Source organism: Humulus lupulus, chromosome 5 (genome assembly GCF_963169125.1).
Source record: "Humulus lupulus chromosome 5, drHumLupu1.1, whole genome shotgun sequence".
Lineage (NCBI taxonomy): Eukaryota > Viridiplantae > Streptophyta > Magnoliopsida > Rosales > Cannabaceae > Humulus > Humulus lupulus.
Window position 1 is genome coordinate 67691516 of NC_084797.1, and position 19143 is coordinate 67710658.

Genomic DNA, 19143 nt, shown 5'->3' on the forward strand with positions numbered 1-19143 from the left:
CTCTATATCGCTCTGAACGAGGCAAGTGTGGTGCGCACTTGGGTGGCCCTATGGCCACATAAATGGATTGAATATTGTTGAGCGTTGTTTATAATTATTAAGCAAGCTGATTATAATTGTAAGTTGTTGATTGTTGTATGCTTAATTGAGTTTTCTTGCTGGGTCTTGGCTCACTGGTGCTACGTGGTGCAGGTAAGGGCAAGGGGAAGCTGGACCAGCAATGAGTTGGAGAGCTTCAAGGGCGGCGTGTACATAGGCAACCTGCTCGACCGCCACGGTCGAGACTTCTTTTGGAGATCTAGGGTTTATTGGTTTTGCTGCTTAGGATGACTGTCATGTACTTTGTTTATTTTCCCTTGTATCAATTATAAACTTCTTTTTTTTTTTTTGGATCCCGTGTGTATATCAAATCCTTTAATGAAAAGCAACAATCGTTTGACCAAAAAATTTATACCAAATGACTCGCTTAATGAGTCCAGCACAATTTCAACACATTGTGTAACTGTCCTAATATAGTAGGGCGTTATATGATATATGCTCTATGTTATGTCTATTTGCTGTAAATTGTTTGGGTTTGCTGTATATATAGGATATAATCAATGAAATATAGCATGGAGAAATATGGAGAGAGAAAAAAACATGCTCTTATTCAATCTCCGCTGGCTAGGCTTGTCGCTCCACAGATGGTCGAAAAGTGATCAATCTCAGTGAGTCTATCAAAGCCTGCTGAGATTGTCTACCAGGCAAAAACCACCGAGATAGACCAGCCCAATCAATCTCAACACTAAAATTCTCGACGGGTCTAACCCGTCGAGAAAGGGCAATTTTTAGTAGTGATTATTCATATTTTCCTAAAAGTTTACAAAAAGTTCGATGTGATTATAATAAAACTATTATGTAAAAGAAATTGGGGTATGCATGAGTAAAAATATACGATTCACTATGGTAGTGTACAAAAGCGTGCACCATATTTTTTTTATATAATTTTTAATATTTGACTATATCGTAAAGTAGGATTATTTTTACCCAACTCAATATGATTTTTTTAGGGTAGAACTAAATATGTTTAATGTTTCTAAGTTATTATTATTATTATTATTATTATTATTATTATTATTATTATTATTATCCTACTTGAGAATATACAAAAAAAAAAAAATTATACATTAGATGAGAAAATTAATAAATAATAATGTAGAGGGGTGGAGAAAAATATCTTTTTTTATTATTTATTCTAAGGATAATTTTAAGAGATGTGAGGAAAGAAATTTTTATAATTTTAAATTTTATAAGGAGTTTAATTAGAAATTAGGTAAGAAGAGAGAAACATTGTCTGCCTTTAAGTATTATCTTGTATTAAAAAATGTAACTTTCCCAAAATATCAATAAAGGAATAAAAATTACTCAAAAAAAAAAATAAATGAATAAAAATAAGGGGCTTAGTGCAAAATGGCCTTTAATGGTGTGTGAAAGTAAGTAAATGTCCATACTTTCAATTTTGTAGTAAAATAGTCTAACCACCTTCAATATTACCAAATATGTCATTTATCAAATGACATTGATACTATTACATTCTAATTATTTTAATATTATGGTATATTTGTATTAGTTTTGTTCAATTAGTTTTTATTTTAAAGTTATTTTGATTTTTTTTCATTTTTTATGGGTTGTTGGTATATCATTTTTCAACTAGTGTATATGTTTTTTGTGAGATAGTATATCAAAGTTGGATGGTTAATATTATATAAAGATTACATTTTTTTTTAACTATTGTTAACATGGTATATGCATTATTTATGCTATAATATATCAAATTTCGTTATTGTTATTTTATATCAATTGATTTTGTTTGGCTTTTTTTTTTTTAAATATGGTATATAAGTAAACTAGCATGGTATATTAATTTGATATATCATGCTATTAAACATATATAGCATATGTACCATAGTATTTTATATACCATAAGAAAAAAAATCAATATACTATAATAATAAAACTATACAAACTATAATTTTTTTTACAAAAGTGAAATTGGTATATTATTACTCAAACAAAAGTATATACCATGCTAACAAAACTATATACTACCATTAAAATGAATATATTATACTAATAAAATTATACATCACCATTATATATAACAAGATATAAACTAAATATCATCTAAAAAAAATTATATATCATACCATAAAAAACATATATACTGAGTTGGAAAATGTTGACTGTCTTTTTTGCTATAAACTAATTGAAAGAACTTAAAGAAAATATCGTAAGAAGATAGATTTTACGTGGTTCAGGTTATTAGTTAACCCTAGTCCACAAGTCTATTGTATTAGGATTTGGGGAAGCATGAAGGTTTCAAGCTTTTATGGGGTTCAGACAGCTCTTGGCAATGTTCTGAATAAAAAAGTTTCGGATCTTACAATGGATGCCCTAGCCCTATTTATAGTTGCCAAGGACAATTAATTCCCTTAACGGGGATTTATTGTCGAACATTCTCCATTAATTGGGGTCTAAATGTTAGTTAACACACATTCTCGTAATAAAAGCGATGGTGGGCCAGTGTGTATCACACGGGGCCCATCTTCGAGGTTGCAGCCCACAAACTTTTAGGGAGACACGATCCTCACAGTGTCAGGGGCTCACTGCACGTTTTCCCACATCAAGCAGCGAATTGGGACATGCTGCTTGTCGCCTGTACAGACTCGACACAATGACTTGAAGAAACGGTAGCCTTGTCAGACGGTTCCTTGTGGTCCAAAATCGTTGTGCATGACACCTAGCGCTTCCCTCCAGGCCCTGAGGACAACTCGTCCAGGCCTGGAAGACTAAATGAGCATGAAATCGGGAAGACTATGATAATGGTCCTCGGGACATAACACACTTGAAGATATTCATCTCTAGAAACGGATCACAACATACTCGGAAGGCTTACCTTCTAAGGAGCTCTGGGCTTTATTAACTCACATGGAGCTTAATTACTTCTTTAATGATTGTCAAGTGTCAACTGGTGAAAACACGAACAATAGAAAACAATATACCAACACTTAAAAAATGAAAAAAAAAAAATTACTCAAAAAAGATATATAACATGTTAACAAAATTATATATCACTATTAAAATGTATATATAATGCTAACAAAATTATATACATACAATGCTAACAAAATTATATACCGCCATTATATATAAAAAATTAAATATCATCTACAAAAAATTGATATACCATACCACAAAAAACATATGTACTAAGTTGGAAAATAATATACCAACAACACTTAAAAAACTATACTAAAAAATGTATATATCATAAAAATTATAGACCGCCATTAAAATATATATACCATGCGAACAAAATTATATACCATCATTACATATAACAAGATAGAACATAAATATTATCTAAAAAAACAATGAAATGTCATACAACAAAATACATATAGTGAGTTGAAAAATAATATACCAACAAAACTTACAAAATTATTACTCAAAAATGTATATATTATGCTAACAAAATTATATACTACCATTAAAATATATATACCATCATACAAAATTATATACTACCATTATGTATAACAAGATAAAAACTAAATATCATGGAAAAAAATGATATACAATACCACAAAAAACATACACTAGTTGACAAAAAAAAAAAAAAACCAACCCATAAAAAATGAAAAAAAAGAATCAATATAACTTTAAAATAAAAATTAGTTGAACAAAACTAATATACATATATCACTATATTAAAGTCATACGCTTCTAAATAAATGATAGAAAATAAAAAATTGGAAAAATAAATATATATAATAAAATTCAAATTTTGAAAAAATATTATTTTTCTCTAAACATTTATTAATTATTATCCTAAAAAAAAGAGGTCATTTGTTATGGATATCATTTTAATCATATGTAAATGAGAGAGAGATATAATAATGACAATCAAGGCCGGCCCTGAGCTAAGGAGGGCTAGACCCATGCCTAGGGCCCCCTTAGCCCAATGGCCCATTTTTTTAACATTTCTTTTAAAAATACCATAAATTTTTAGAAAGTTTTTACGAAAAGGGCCCCTAATCCCCAATTTTTCCTAGGGCCCTAAACTCTTCATGCGGCCACAATTTAAGTAAGAGGAAATTACATTTTATATGGGATTTTTAATATGGTGTGCAAAAATATCGCTTTTCTTCAAAAAAAAAAAAAAAAAAGTTAATCTATGGCTTTTTATAAGAATTTTCACTTTTATGGGTTTATTTTCCCATATTTTTGTATAAAAGTTATTTTACGTCATAGTTTTACTCTTAATCAAGTTTTATTAATTTGGAAGGGTATTTTTGTAATTTGATTATTATTTTTTAGCTTATTTGTTTTTTATATTATTTTTATATTACTAATTTTAAATTAAATTTTTCTTTGGTTGTTTTGCAAATAAAAAATAAAAAATTGTAATATGAATTGTGTTTAAAATTATTTTTTATTTATTATAAATATTTTTTTCCTTTTTTTTGGATTGTATGTTTCTTTTTTCAAATCATGGGTAGGTAACCAGTTACTTGATTGATCTTTGACAGTTATGTAAAAAAAATCATAGAGCTAGGTTAAATAACTGTACCAGGAGGGGTAACCAATTATCTTGAGAGGAGTAACTCTCTGCCATAAGAGGGGTAACCAGTTACCATAAGAGAGGTGACGGGTTATTCATATTAAATATGAAAAGAAACATCAAATTTGAAGTAAAAGGATGAAGAACATTAAAAAATGAAGAAGAAGTAACTATGATTTTAGTAACATAGGTAACCAGTTAGCATAAAGAACCCAGAAATATACACACACATTAGAAATATACACACAAAAAACGTGAAGGTAACCAATTACCCCTCGAAATATACACACAAAGAATGAGAAGATAACCAGTTACCACAGATCTGAAGATAAAAAAAAAGATCCACCCCATTTCCCCTCTCTCCCATCTTCTTCATATAATTTTTTTTCTAGATTTGAATGTTCACATCAGGGTAACTGGTTACACATTCACGTTTTCATATTTTTATTAGTTTTTTTTCCAAATTTTGGTGTTCCTATAAGGATTACATTAAAAATAAAATGCTGAAAAAATTGATTTGAGTTTTTTTACATATAGTGGAAAAAACTATAAAAAATTACAATAATAAATAAAAAATAGTTAAATAATTATGTAATGTTAAAATGTGTGGAAAAAAAAAGAAAAAAATGGAATGAGAAAATAATAAGTACAAAAAATGAAGAAAAAAGAAGGAAAAAAAACTTAAGAAAGAAAACTTAAAAAAATATGAAAAAAAAAACAACAGAAATGATTAAGGAAAAAAATAGATGAATGAATAAAAATGAAAAGAAGAAGAAACAAATTAATGAGAAAATGGAAAGAAAATAAACATGAATTAAAAAATTGGTAGAAAAAAAAAAAATTTAAAAAAAGAAGAAGAAAAGCTCATATGTGTGAAAAAGGAAAAAAAAAAGAAAAAAATGGAAGGAGAAAATAATAAATACAAAAATGAAGAAAAAATAAAAATAAAAAAAGAAAGAAAACTGAAAAAATATGGAAAAAAAAACAATACAAATAAAAGAAAAAAAATAGATAAATGAATAAAAATGAGACGAAGAAGAAGAAGAATGGAAAAATGGAAATAAAGAAAAAAAGATTTTTCGAAAAAATTGGTAGAAAAAAAAATAGAAGAAAAAATACATAAGGAAAAAAAGAAAGAAAAAAATACTGAAAAAATAATTAAAAAATAAAGGGAAAAAAAACATTGAAAAAATATAATAAAATTACCTTCAAAATCAAATAAAACATAACTATGATAAAAAAAAATGTGGCATTTTCATATTTTAATTAGCTACTAATTGTGTTTCTCATACTTTAATTTTTTCTTTAATAAATTTTCCCATACAAATTAAGAAAAGTATAATTCTCATATTTTTGCAAAATAATGGTATAAAAGCCATATTTTTTAAAAATTCCATTTAAGTAATCAACATAAAAGTTCTCTACAATTTATAAAAACCGGAGATTAGCTTAGGGAAATTTGAGAAATGATGCATTAAATGGGGTCCTATAACAAAATCATTCTAGCCACTCTATACATGTCATACTGGTCCTATTGTTTCCCTTCGTTCCCAAAATACCTCAGGCATTTGTTTCACACGGTCTCTCTGTATTCTCTCGGTCTCTCTCTCACTTTCTCAGTCCCGAAGGAAAAAAAACCCTCAAACCCAATTTAATTTGTCAGAACCCAAGAAAATTGGAGAAGCATTGTCTTCCACGACCACGACCAAGCATCTATGGCTCAGATATTGTCGAAGTTGACGATCGGAGAAGGCAAAGGAGAAGAACATCGAGCAAACGGACCAAGCTTTGAGGAAACAACCCCAAAGAAAGCGAAGGTGAGGGATTTCCTTTTTAATCTGTAATATGTGTATGTGCCTGGTTTTTTTGTTGATTATTGTTCATAGGATAGATCGGGGATGGGGTATGAAGAAATCTGGGTTTATTTTCAAGATTTTTATTCACCTCGATAGAAATCAATAGGCCTCGATAGTAACTGTTAGATTATGACCTCGATAGGCATTGATAGGCTCGATATGTCTCGATAGAATAAGGCATATTGCTAATTTAACACATACATCGATAGGCCTCGATAAAATAAGACATATTGTTGATTTAGCACATACCTCGATAAAGGTAGATATATTATGATTTTGCATTGCCTCGATAGAACTATGCATTTTCTGATTTTACATGGGTCTCGATAGGCCTCGATAGAGGTAGATATATTATGATTTTGCATTGTCTCAATATGCCTCGATAGGCCTCAATAGAACTATGCATTTTCTTATTTTACATGGGTCTCGATAAGCCTCGATAGAGGTAGATATATTATGATTTTGCATTGTCTCAATATGCCTCGATAGGCCTCGATAGAACTATGCATTTTCTGATTTTACATGGGCCTCGATAGTCCTCGATATGCCTCGAGGTAATTTCAGATTTTGCATATGCCTCGATAGACCTCGACATGCCTCAATAGGCCTCGATAGTAATGGTCAGCATCAATATTGTGTGCTACCTCGATAGGCCTCAACAGACCTCGATAGTGTATATGATGTTTGATTTTTTTAAACCTCGATGGGCCTCGACATGCCTTGATGGTCCTCGATAGTTACCAGATTGTTTAAAATTGTATTTTTAACATTTTTTTTCAGATGTCTGATTTGATTGTGCCATTGGAGAAGCACTTTCCTGGTCGTGTCACCTATAGGGGTAGTACTTACTTGGAAACCCTTATAGAGTAGTTTAAGAGGCACGAGCTAATTGAATGGGCATAGGCATGCCCATTGGGACAGTTCTTCAAGGCTAAGCTGTAACGACCCCAAATTCAGTATTAAGGCTTAAGGGCCTGGAGTAGTGTGCCTGGAGGGCATAATGGGATTCTGTGTGTGTCTTTTATGAGTTTAATGCATGAATATGATTTAATGCACGTTATATGACTATTTGATTAATTGTGATGCATGACTATGTGAATTAGTATGCATGTAGACCTGATTGGGCATATTTGTAATTTGGCCATGTTGGGCCTGACTATGTTGATACCTGTGATCTATGACTCAAGACGATCCTAGAATGAGCGGGTTAGCGAAAAGTCAAAGCGGGAACCTGTACCCGGCTTGGGTTAAGCCTGGGGAGTTTAATTGAGAATCTGGGACTATATTTGATGATTAATCGGGTATTGGGTAGCGAGCGGGAATTATTAGGAACACTTGAGGAATTAGTGGGAATTTGGGTTATATGACTAAAATGCCCCTTTATGGACATAAAGGTTTAGAATTAGTAAGGGAGGGCATTTTGGTCATTAGGCTTGCAAGAGATAAAATAAAGAAGGTCTTTACACTTAGTGGATTTAGTAGAGAAAAGTTATAGGCTGAAAAGAAAGAAAGAAATAAGAGAAAAGAAAAGAGAGGGAAAGCTGAAGGGTTTGGCTTTGAAGATTCGGTTTGTGGCTCTCCCAACCATTTCCCTTGATTTTTCTTGAGGTTAAGCTCAGTGGAAAGCTAGGGTTAGCTGAGCATCAAGGATCCTAAGCTAGGCTTGAGGATTGGCAAGGGATTAGCAAGATCACACCAGAGATTTGAGGTAAGTTCTTGAGGTTTTCGGTTTTAGGGTTTTGCTGGTTTTGAGCTGTGTTTTTGAGCTAAATGGATGGGGTTTTTGGGGAAAACAGGTCAAGGTTGTAAAGGTGCAAGCCAAGGAGGTCTAGGGTTCAGTTCAAGGTCGAAATTCCACCCACGGTATGATTTCTAAAACCCTATCCTTGTTGTTTGAGTGATTTTTCTGGTTTTTGGGTTCATTGAGTTAGATTTTGAATTGTGGGTTGCTTGAGCTTTGGATTGAGTTCATGGGGTGCTTGGGATGAGTGTGAGGTGTGGTTATATGTGTTTTTGTGTTTGGAAAAGGTTTGGGCAAGATGGGAGTTGAAATGGTAGGAGAAAATCGCAAAATGCGATTTTGGGCTAGGTCTGGCTGCAACTAGCGCTACAGCGCTAGTCAGGGGGCGCTGTAGCGCTAGCCCCTGTTCTGGTGAGGGTGGTTCTGCTTGTAGCGCTACAGCGCCCTCTTTTGAGCGCTGTAGCGCTGCACTGTTCACAGAGGGGATTTTTGGGCTTTTGTGAAGGGATTTTGACCTAGAGTTCGAGGCTTGATTCCGCCACTTTGTTTTGGGGATCTAGGAATTCTCGGGGGCTCGGGATTAGTCCCGAGGCTAGGTTTTGGACTTAAGGATTGGTGATGACTTTGACTTGTGGATTTTTCTTAGGTAAGCGCTAGGGCTCGGGTAAGATCGTGCTCAAGGAGTCAGGTTGATCAAGTCTACTGAATCTAAAGGTAAGAAAACCGTAACACCCGAGATTAGGGCATAGGCCCACTGTGTGATTGCAGGGCACGGCCCTAGATTGTATTGTGTGCAAATGTGTAATCTTAGATGAACTATTGTATGTTTGAGTGGTTATTTCTGAATGTACTATATGTGTGATTGTAATGGAATGAACGGCTAAGGCCGAGAGCGGCGTAGGCCGGGTACGGCAGTGGGGCCGGAAGAAACGCTCAGCACATGGGATGCTATAGCCAGGGTGGGACCCAAGGGATACATGAGTTATCCTACGGTGATGACCGAGACCCCAAGCTTTGGTAAGGCCTCTGGGGCGGCATGGCCGTGCTTGTTTAAATTGATGAGTTTCTTATTTATCAGTGAATTATGCCAGTGATATTATTTGCATATGTTATGTTCTATTTGGGTTTTCTTGCTGGGCTTCGGCTCATGGGTGCTCCGTGTGGCAGGTAAAAGCAAGGAGTCAGTCAACCGGCCATGAGTATGGAGAGCATGGGGGCGGCGCGTACATGTTCGGCCTGCCCGACTGCTTTGGTTGGGGGCATTTTGTAAATGGCTGTATTAATCCATTCTTTTGAAAGTTAACCTGGTGTAAATCTATTTTTGAGTTGTAAATATTTTGTAAACCTTATTTTGGGATCTCAGATGTTTTATACTTACGTTTTCAATGAAGTTAAACATTTTAAAAGAGTACAGCCTTAAATTCTGATTTATCCACACTTTTGGTTTTAGAAACCACTTAGAGTCAGTCAAAAGCACGATTTCTATTTTAAACTCACTTAGTAACGGCTCTAAGGTAGTAGGGCGTTACATAAGCCTTTTAGTTTTTCTGGGGTTCTACTGCATCAGCTTATGTTGCAGAAGGTGGAAAGCAAGAAGGCTAAAAAGGGCTTGTTCTACTTGGGCAACATTCTTTGCAGATTTGGGATTGCAGAGTTTTCCCTAGTCACCGGGCTGAATTTTGGGAACACCCCGTCCCCAGACGAGTTGAGAGAGCATCTTTCAAGTGATCGGATCATCCAGGAATACTTTAATGGTGATTCGAAGGTTAGTTTCGGTCAGTTGGAAGATGCTTTGAAGGCCTTGACAAACCCAGAAGATGCATTTAATCTGGGTTTGTGCTATTTGATAGAGGGGGTATTGAATGCCCCAGAGAAGACAACGACGATATGGGGTGATTCCTTGAAGATGGTTGATATAACGCCCTAAACTCCAGGGACCATTACGGTGTGCCTTGTAAACAGTGCTAAACTCGCTAATTGAGTCATTTGGCCAAAATCGTGTAACTAAGTATGATTAGCGGTTCAGGGATTAAAAATTTTGGTTAAGATATAACGTTTCATTATAACGTTTATGATATACATTGGGATCCCAGAATATAATTTAAAGGTCTATTACAAGAAAATATTTACAACAGGCCGATCTAAGCGGCAAAACAGGGTTTAACCCTAGTTCCCCTTCAAACCTCGGCCGTGGTGGTCGAGCAGCTGCATATGTACACATCGTCACCTAAGCTCTCCAACTCAAGGATGGTCCAGCTTTCTTTTGCCTTTACCTGCACCACATAGCACCCGTGAGCCGAAGCCCAGCAAGAAAAATCAATATGCTCATGAACAGTCATAACATGCCATCAAATCATAAGGCACACGCCTAGCAAATATAGCCCTATTCAAGCAGGCAAATGAGTTCATGTAATGTTGAGTATAACACATCAACCGATGATCGTAATAATCATCCAGGGCTTTTAGCCCCAAGTAGAAGAGTGACAGTTGTAATAGTCACTAAGGTGGGATCCGTTCCCAATAGCCATGTGACGATAGGGTCACCGGGGCTTTATAGATAAGTGAACCTTTCACTAGCTTAAACAGGATAGGTGCATGATGACTAGTCACCAACATAACCTTCCTCATGACTATAGAGTCATAACCATGGAACACTGTTCCCTAGCCATGTGACAAGCATTCACCTAGGCCTTAGGCCCTAGCTCTGAGTAACTAGCTTAGACTGGTCAAGCTCTTATAAAATTCATCGACCTTAGGGTCGGTCCAGCATTAATGCCTTAGGGTCATTCAACGCTGATATCGATTAGATCTAATCTTCATTCGGCCCTGCGTTCATGACGCTATGTCATTCTCGGCTCTTAGGTCTGTGATACTCGACCAGTGCCGACCCTGACTAGTCAGTGCCATACACAAGTAAGCAATGCTACCAAACATATATCATATGTCAAATATTTGAATACAGGGCATTTAGCATGCTTACTCAATAATTACTAGCACAATTAGGATCATGCATAAACACAGAGGCTCAAGCTCTGAACAATCTCATATTCAATATACATAGCATGTCCTAATCACATGTTTCTCGTGCATCACATGCATCATATTTAATCACTTGACATGCCTCAACAATAACCATACATGCCACATTTAAACATCCAACATGCATCAAGAATGACCATGCATGTCATATATACACAGGGTGCAGTTTTCTTACCTTTGGTCCAAGCACAGGTTACCAATAAATGAGCCACAAGCACAATCCCAATTCCGAGCCTCTAGTGATAACCTAGTCACAACCACAAATGGTGATCCAATGAGTTCAAGTTCTAAAACTGTAATGCCCTACTCCCTTAGAGCCGTCACCAAGTGTGGTTAAAATTGTGCCTCAACTCGCTAATCGAGGTTTTAAATCAAAAACGTGTAACTAAGCCATAATTAAAAGAAAACATTAGAGAAAGTAGATTTCATTGCTAATCATAAAGGTTTACTCTTGGGATCCCAAAACAAAGTTTAGAAAATATTTACAACACAAAACTGATCAGAGTCGACTAGACGACAAAACCTAAGTTCCCTTACAAACATCTCCCAAAATCCCCTAGCTGTGGCAGCCAGGCTGGCCGGACATGTACACGCCGCCTCACGCCAGCTGTGCTCATGGTTAGTTGTTCTTCTCTTTACCCTTACCTGCACCACAGAGCATCTGTGAGCCGAAGCCCAGCAAGAAAACCCAAAACAGATAACATATGCAAAATACAAGTCAAACATATAAACAGGCCACCAATGGCTAAACGCATACGGCCTAGCCGCCCAGGCGTTTACCAAGCCCTAGGTTCGCGAACCACGCCGTGAGGATATCCCAGGTATCCTTTTAGGGACTCGCCCTGGAAACTCGCACCCCTCGTGCTCAACGCTGCTCCCGGCCCTTTGCCGTTCTCGGCCTTGCACTCAACGTGTCTGACGCCGTTCCCGGCCCCACGCCGTTCCCGGTCTACACTGTTCCCGGCTCTTGCCGATCACACATATAATATCAAACACCATATAGCAACAAGCACAGAATTCAAACATAAACAGATAAAGAGCCATGCTCTGCAATACCAACATATATATATATAGGGCTCGGCCTTGCATATCACTTCCGTTCAATACAATGGGCTCAGCCCTGCACACGAGCTCTATGGAAACAGGGGTTTCCTTACCTGAGTTCCGAGCTTCCTGAGCACCAATGCCCCGAGCACAGTCCGCTAACGCGAGCCTTGCCGAAACCCTAGTCACAACACATAACAATATCCGAACATCAAATTCCAACCCAACAAATAACCTCGAACCGTAACCCTAACCTCCGGGATCTTGAATTCTATCACTCCGAGTGATAAAATCCATCCTGAGCCTTCCCCTTAAAGTTCCCAAGTCAAAAATATCATTAAATTCCTCACTGACACTAAGGGCCGCGGCCCCACCCCCTAGAGCCGCGGCTAGCCTCAAAACAGAGGCTAGCTCTCCACTGACCAACACGCGGGCCGCGGCGCGCCCGAATTCCTTCAGCCTCCCACGGCTGTGCGCGCATGCGGGCCGCGGCACTAACAGCAAACCCAGAATTTCCATCAACTTTTCATCCCTTCTTCAAGCCAATTATCACCAATACCAAACTAAGACTCCTAGATATTCAACACAGTTACTCCAGCACAGAAACAACATCAAAACCTCATCAAAGCATGCTCCAAAACTTAGCTAAAACACCCAAAGATTAAGCAAGCTTAACTACATGCAAACCTCTAAACCAGCAGAAAATTAAAGACTAGACCTTAGTGTTTAAAGCTTACCTTGCTGAGCTTAATCCCAGAATTTTGATCCTCAATCCCAAAGCTTCAAGCCCCTAGAGTCTCCCATCAGAATCCCCTTCAATTTTCCAAGCAATTCCTTTAAGTTTCTTCAAGTTTAGCCTTAGAGAGGGTGAAAGAGAGAGACAAAAAGCTATTTCTCAGTTCCAAGGAAGATATGAGTCGGTTTCCCTCAGTTTCTGTACAGTTCCATTTCATTTATTTGTTTTATATGACTTAAGTCTAAAGGTTACCTCAAGGCTCGGGGTACCAAAACGTCCCCGAGGGAAAAAATGGTAAATTCCCCAAATATTCCCGCCTAGACACTCTATCCTCAAATATATCTCCAAATATTTATTTCTATGTCCCGATAATCCCATAACTCAGCTAATACCAGAATTACCCCTCGACTCACCCCGAGTCCGAATCTCAACCCCGTTGTGACTCCCTGGCTAACTGCTCCCCAGGACTGTCTCGGATCGTGCTGTACAGACATATCACACATATACAACATATATTTTATTTATCGCATTTAACTCAATTAACATGCATCATAATCATATATACACATAGATTCACATATAAGCATATCTAAACCACTTATTGCCCTCCAGGCACACTAATCAAGGCCCTAAGCCTGATTAGCAAATTCGGGTCGTTACAAAAACCAATCCCAGAACCAAAACCTAGCCTCCAAGACATCAAACCCCACCAATCCGAGTAGTAGGAATGATCCCGAGGCCTAAAACCAAGTTCCCGAAGTCAAAACACTCAAACGGGCTCAACACCTTGCCTGAGCCGCGACCCCCAGCCATTTCTGGAGCAAGGGCCGCGGCGCCCCATACCCAGGGCCATGGCGCCCAGCAAGGCCGAAATGCCTCCACCTACTTCTTCGAGCTAGGGCCGCGGCCCCCAACCCAGAACCAGCCATAACCCCGATTTTAACCTTTTAAAACCTCCCAAAAACATACCTAAACACCTCCAAACTCAAAAATCAAAGTTCCCAAACATTTCCATGATCCAAAACCCATAAAACCCAAGCTTCAATTCACTCAAAAACTCATCAAAACACAAAGTCCAATTCAAGCTTAAGAACTTAAAACTTGAATTACCTCCAATTGAGTTGTTTCCAACTAAATCCTTCGACTAATCAGCTTCTAATCTTCCCTAGGATCGCTATGCCTCGATCCTCGCTTGAATTCGAGTCCTAGAACTCAAGTTACCTTCGAAAATACGATCGGGAGACGAAAATGGAACTTAGAGGGAGAGGGAACGTACAGAACGTTCTTTTTATTCTTTTAAAAGGTTACTTCAAGCTTAAGTAGTCTCAACCAAATCCTAATGCTTGGGGTCCCGAAAACACTCCCGGGGACAAAATAGTCAAAATCTCCAGAATTTCCCCTGATCTTACTAACTCCCAATTTATCACCAAATATTAATTCCCATTACCCAATAACCCGGTCATGCTCTAAATACCCCTTGACTCACTCATAGTCAAGAATAATTCCCGTTGTGACTTTCCCATTAGCTCACCTCCTCGGATCATCTTGTGCTGGGTAACCCTGCATAACCAAATAATAATAAAGCACCACACACATATCACATATATGCCAAATATGCATGAAATGGCCAAAATATGAAAATCACCCAATTACTCATAAATGAGTTCACATGCATATTTAATACACCTAAACATGCATATTATTATTTAATAATACAATAAATCAATTATGGCCCTCCCGGCCTCCTAATCAAGGTCTTAATCCTTATTAGGAAATTTTGGGCATTACAGTTGAGGACCTTGACTAATTTTTCAAGTATCCATGGGGGAAGTTGTCCTTCAAGAAGGTTACTAGAGGAGTTCACAAGGACATGCAGAAGAAATTGAAGCATTATGAGGAGAAGAAGAAAGAGGGTTCGAGCAAAAAATAGAAGGAGTCGAAATATAGTTTCTATGGCTATGCCCCCGCACTTCTATACTGGGCTTTTGAGGCCATGCCAGCTATCGGTAGTAAGTTCGATGAGAATAGTGGGAACCAGATTCCCAGGATGCTTAGCTGGGCTACGAAGACCGATATCACTCTTTCGACAAATGAGTTGGTTCCTATATTCACCAAGCGTCGAGTAAGTTCCACTTTATTTGTTATATGTCACAAATTAATTGATTAACGGTTTATTTTATTAAAGTTTTTCTGACATGTTATTCGACCATGTAGTTAGTGGTATTTTCCATGTTGAAGCCACGTCTCGGTGAGGTAGTCTACTACAATAGCCTCCCAAACGTTGATTCCAAGTTATTCCCTGAGTTGGAATCAATTGTAGTGGAGGCTAGGACTGCAACGGAGGAAGTAGTGCCTGAGAAGGAGGCAGAGAAGCTGACAGAGGTTGCAAAGGAAGCTTCCATTTTTTACGAGGATGTCTCGAGGGTTGAGGAGGGCACTTCATAGGCCTGTGCACCTTCCTCTAATCAGGTTTCCCAGCCTGATTATGAGCAGTTGATGCAGAGACTCAAGAGGGTTGAGGAGGGCCATGCAACCTTACTTCAGAATCAGACTACGATCATGACTAAGTTGGCACAACTGATTTCAGTGGTCTCAGGTCGATCCACCCACTTAAAATCAGATACAGAGTCTGATATCTTGCCTGAGGACTACGAGCCCGGTGATCCACCCTCCACTCCACAGGCCCAGACATCTTTAGTTGCCACTGACGCCGATAGTCCCAATGTACGAGTACTACAACATGAGGAGGCAGCTGGCCTTGAAGTTTTCAGGAAGAAACGCAGGCCCAAGTGTTTTGATGACTTCATCGACCCAACGAAGAGGATGAGAGTAGATAAATAGGGGCTAGATACTAAACCTTTGAGGAAGTGTGACCTGCAGCAAGAGAAGAGCTTCCATAAGTGGATCATCGTGAAGATCGACAACAAGAGAGATTCGAACGTCCATACTGGGACGCACAGTGTGGCATGGTTCTTGCAGTTGAACACAATCCAGACTTGGCTTTGGGATTCGGTATGTAAATTACATTTATGTTTTCAATTCAATCTTAAAATATATTGATGGTACTAACGAATTTTAATGTTTTTCAGTATATTGATGCCGCTCTGCACATGCTACGCCGCCGGCGCTACTTTTATCATGCCGTATTTCGACAGGATACTACGATCATGAATACCACCTTCCCCCAAGTGTACCTAGGTCGTTGGAATCATTTTAGAGAGACTGGCACTAAGTATACATGGGACGACGATGTGCTGAAAATGCTTAAGGGCGATGATAATCAATTCCTCGTATCCTGGCAAAATGTGAGTGAAGTATATTTTTCCTTGCACGTCGAGAAAGTCGCACATTGGATCGCCATTGAAGTCTCCATTCCAACATGGTGCATCAACATTTATGATTCCAACCATAGCGTGCTTAGTCCGACTCTATTGGAGGAAGTGATCAAGCCTTGGTGCTTATTGTTGCCTTCGTTGTTGTGGTGTTCTGGCATGTTTAACGACCATGATGACCTCCAGACATATCCTGATCAGAAAGCAAAGCCTTTTTCATATTGTCGTATTTCTCCTGAGGAGTGTCCTCGGACTAAGACAAGGTATTCCCCTATTTAATTAGTGTTTTGTGAAATCTGAATATTAAAGTTATTTTTATCTTGTATTGACACAAAATCGATTATATGCAGTGGGGATTGTAGTCTATTTGCCATCAAATATATCGAGCATTTGGTTTCCAGGCTACTACTCGATACCGTTATTGATGAGAACAGCATTTCAGAACCAAGTGGTGTGTGGACCTAATCTATCCGAATTTGTCACTGTGATGCTCTTTACATTTTCTTGATACACCTCTTGTATAGTATAGTATATAGTTAGTTTTGTATATTTTTTTATCAAACATTATTTTTTGAAAAAGTTATTAAATAAAAAACTACTAAATTCACATAATGTGTCTGCCTCAACAAAACTTGATGGGTCAAACGAACTGCCTCGATAAGCCTCGATAGGTAAAAAATAATACTAACCAAATATGCCTCTATAGACATCGATAGGACTCGATTGGCCTCGATAGGTAAAATAATGCTTAAACAAATCTGCCTCGATAAGGTCATAATAATACATAATGATTTCTGCCTCGATAGGCCTCGATATGGTCATAATAATACATAACGATATTTGCCTCGATAGGACTCGATTTGCCTTGATAGGGTCGTAATAATACATAATGATATATGCCTCGATAGGCCTCAATAGGACTCGATTGACCTCAATAGGGTCATAATAATACATAATGATATATGCCTTGATAGGACTCGATTTGGCTCGATGGGTCCAGATAAAGGCCTATCGAGGCAGACTCACTATTGTGTCGAGGCCAATCAAGGCATGTCGAATCCTATCAAGGCAGACAGGAAAATTTTTGTAAAGAGCTATTTATTTATATCAAAACCAACAAAGTATTAGGAGAGGTACCTGAATATAATAAATGCAGCAAAATCAATTGAATAATTACAAAACACAAATTTTTAAAGCCTAGTCTTACATGACTTCCAATTGTGCCCACTACCACCACATCTGCTACACTTACGTGGCTTGACGATCTTTTCCCTGCGTGAAGCATAACTATTTGTCTTTCGCCTACCCACTTTCTGGTTCCCTGGCCTTCCTACATGGATTTTTTTCAACGGGAACGCCGACAACCATATCTCTGATGTGATCAGAGATTACCCATTCACCCTCGTTCCCAACAGGGTAAATAGTTTCCTCATAAGTGTCCCTCAATGCCTCGATTCTATAGTAAGGGGAACACAATGAGTAAATGCTTATGCTTCTTTTTCTGGCTGTAGCAAAAGCATGTACACAGGGTATCCCAGTGTTTTGGAACATGCAACAAGAGCATGATTTTGTGGCCAAGTTCACCTCACCATCACCATTACCATCGACCACAAGAAATTCATGATGACCAAGGACTTGGACATCCAGGAAAATTGCTTTCTCACCTATTTGCTTCACATCATTTTCCATCTCAAGTGATAACACGGTTGTTGCTTTTGCAACTCTTTCACATCGATCGGCAAACCAAGATTGAAGAGTGAATCTTATGAATTCAAGAAAAGTGGCAACTGGAAAGCTCCTTGCCTCCTTGGTTTTATTTTTAAAGCTTTTTGCATAGTTACTTGTCATGATATTGTATCGGTTACCAGGAAAATAAGTGCTACTCCACCTTTCAAAACCAATTCCCTCAAGATATTGAGCAATGGGTGAATCAATTACCTTAATCTTGTCAAAGAACTTGTGAAATTTCGTTCTTCTAAACGCGTACGCTGCACAACCCTTGATGTCTTGACAGTGGTCAGTTTTGAATTTTTCCACCACATTCATACAAATGTGGTGGTAACATGCACCGTGATAGGCATCTGGGAACACAAGCTCCAAAGCATGATTAATTCTTTTATGCCTGTCCGATACAAAAGCTAGGTTCTCAACATCCCCTATGGCTTCCTTCAGTTTTCTCATGAAATAAGTCCAATAGTTATGGTTCTCACTGTCCACCAATGCAAACGCAATTGGAAACAACTGGTTGTTTGTATCCAATGCAACAGAACAGAGCATGTGGCCACCGTACTTATTCTTCAAGAATATGTCGTCAGCACAAATGACAGGACGACAGTACTGGAATCCACACCTAGAAACACCGAGGGAAAAGAAGCAATACAAGAAACGACCATCTTCTGCTACAAAATCAATAATTTTACCTGGGTTCTTATGCTCCAACTGACACAGGTATCTAGGTAATTTGGAGTATGATTCCTCAAGTGTCCCTCTGACATACATAAGAGCCTTTTCTCTGCATCTCCATGCCTTCTCATAACTCATTTCGACCCCAAAATGGTGCTTCATGTCCTCCCTTATGTTGTTTTCCATGTACCGAGTACCATCAGTAGCAAATTTCCTCTTGATTAGGTGACCAACAACCCACTGTGATGCTTGACGGTGGTCCTTATCTTGAATTTCTTGTGAGAAAGTGGGTACTTTGTTGTATACAGTATTCTCGAACATTTCAGATTGCATTTTTTTTCTTACCCCTCAATCTCCAACCACAATCAGGATCCTTACAGGTAATGTAC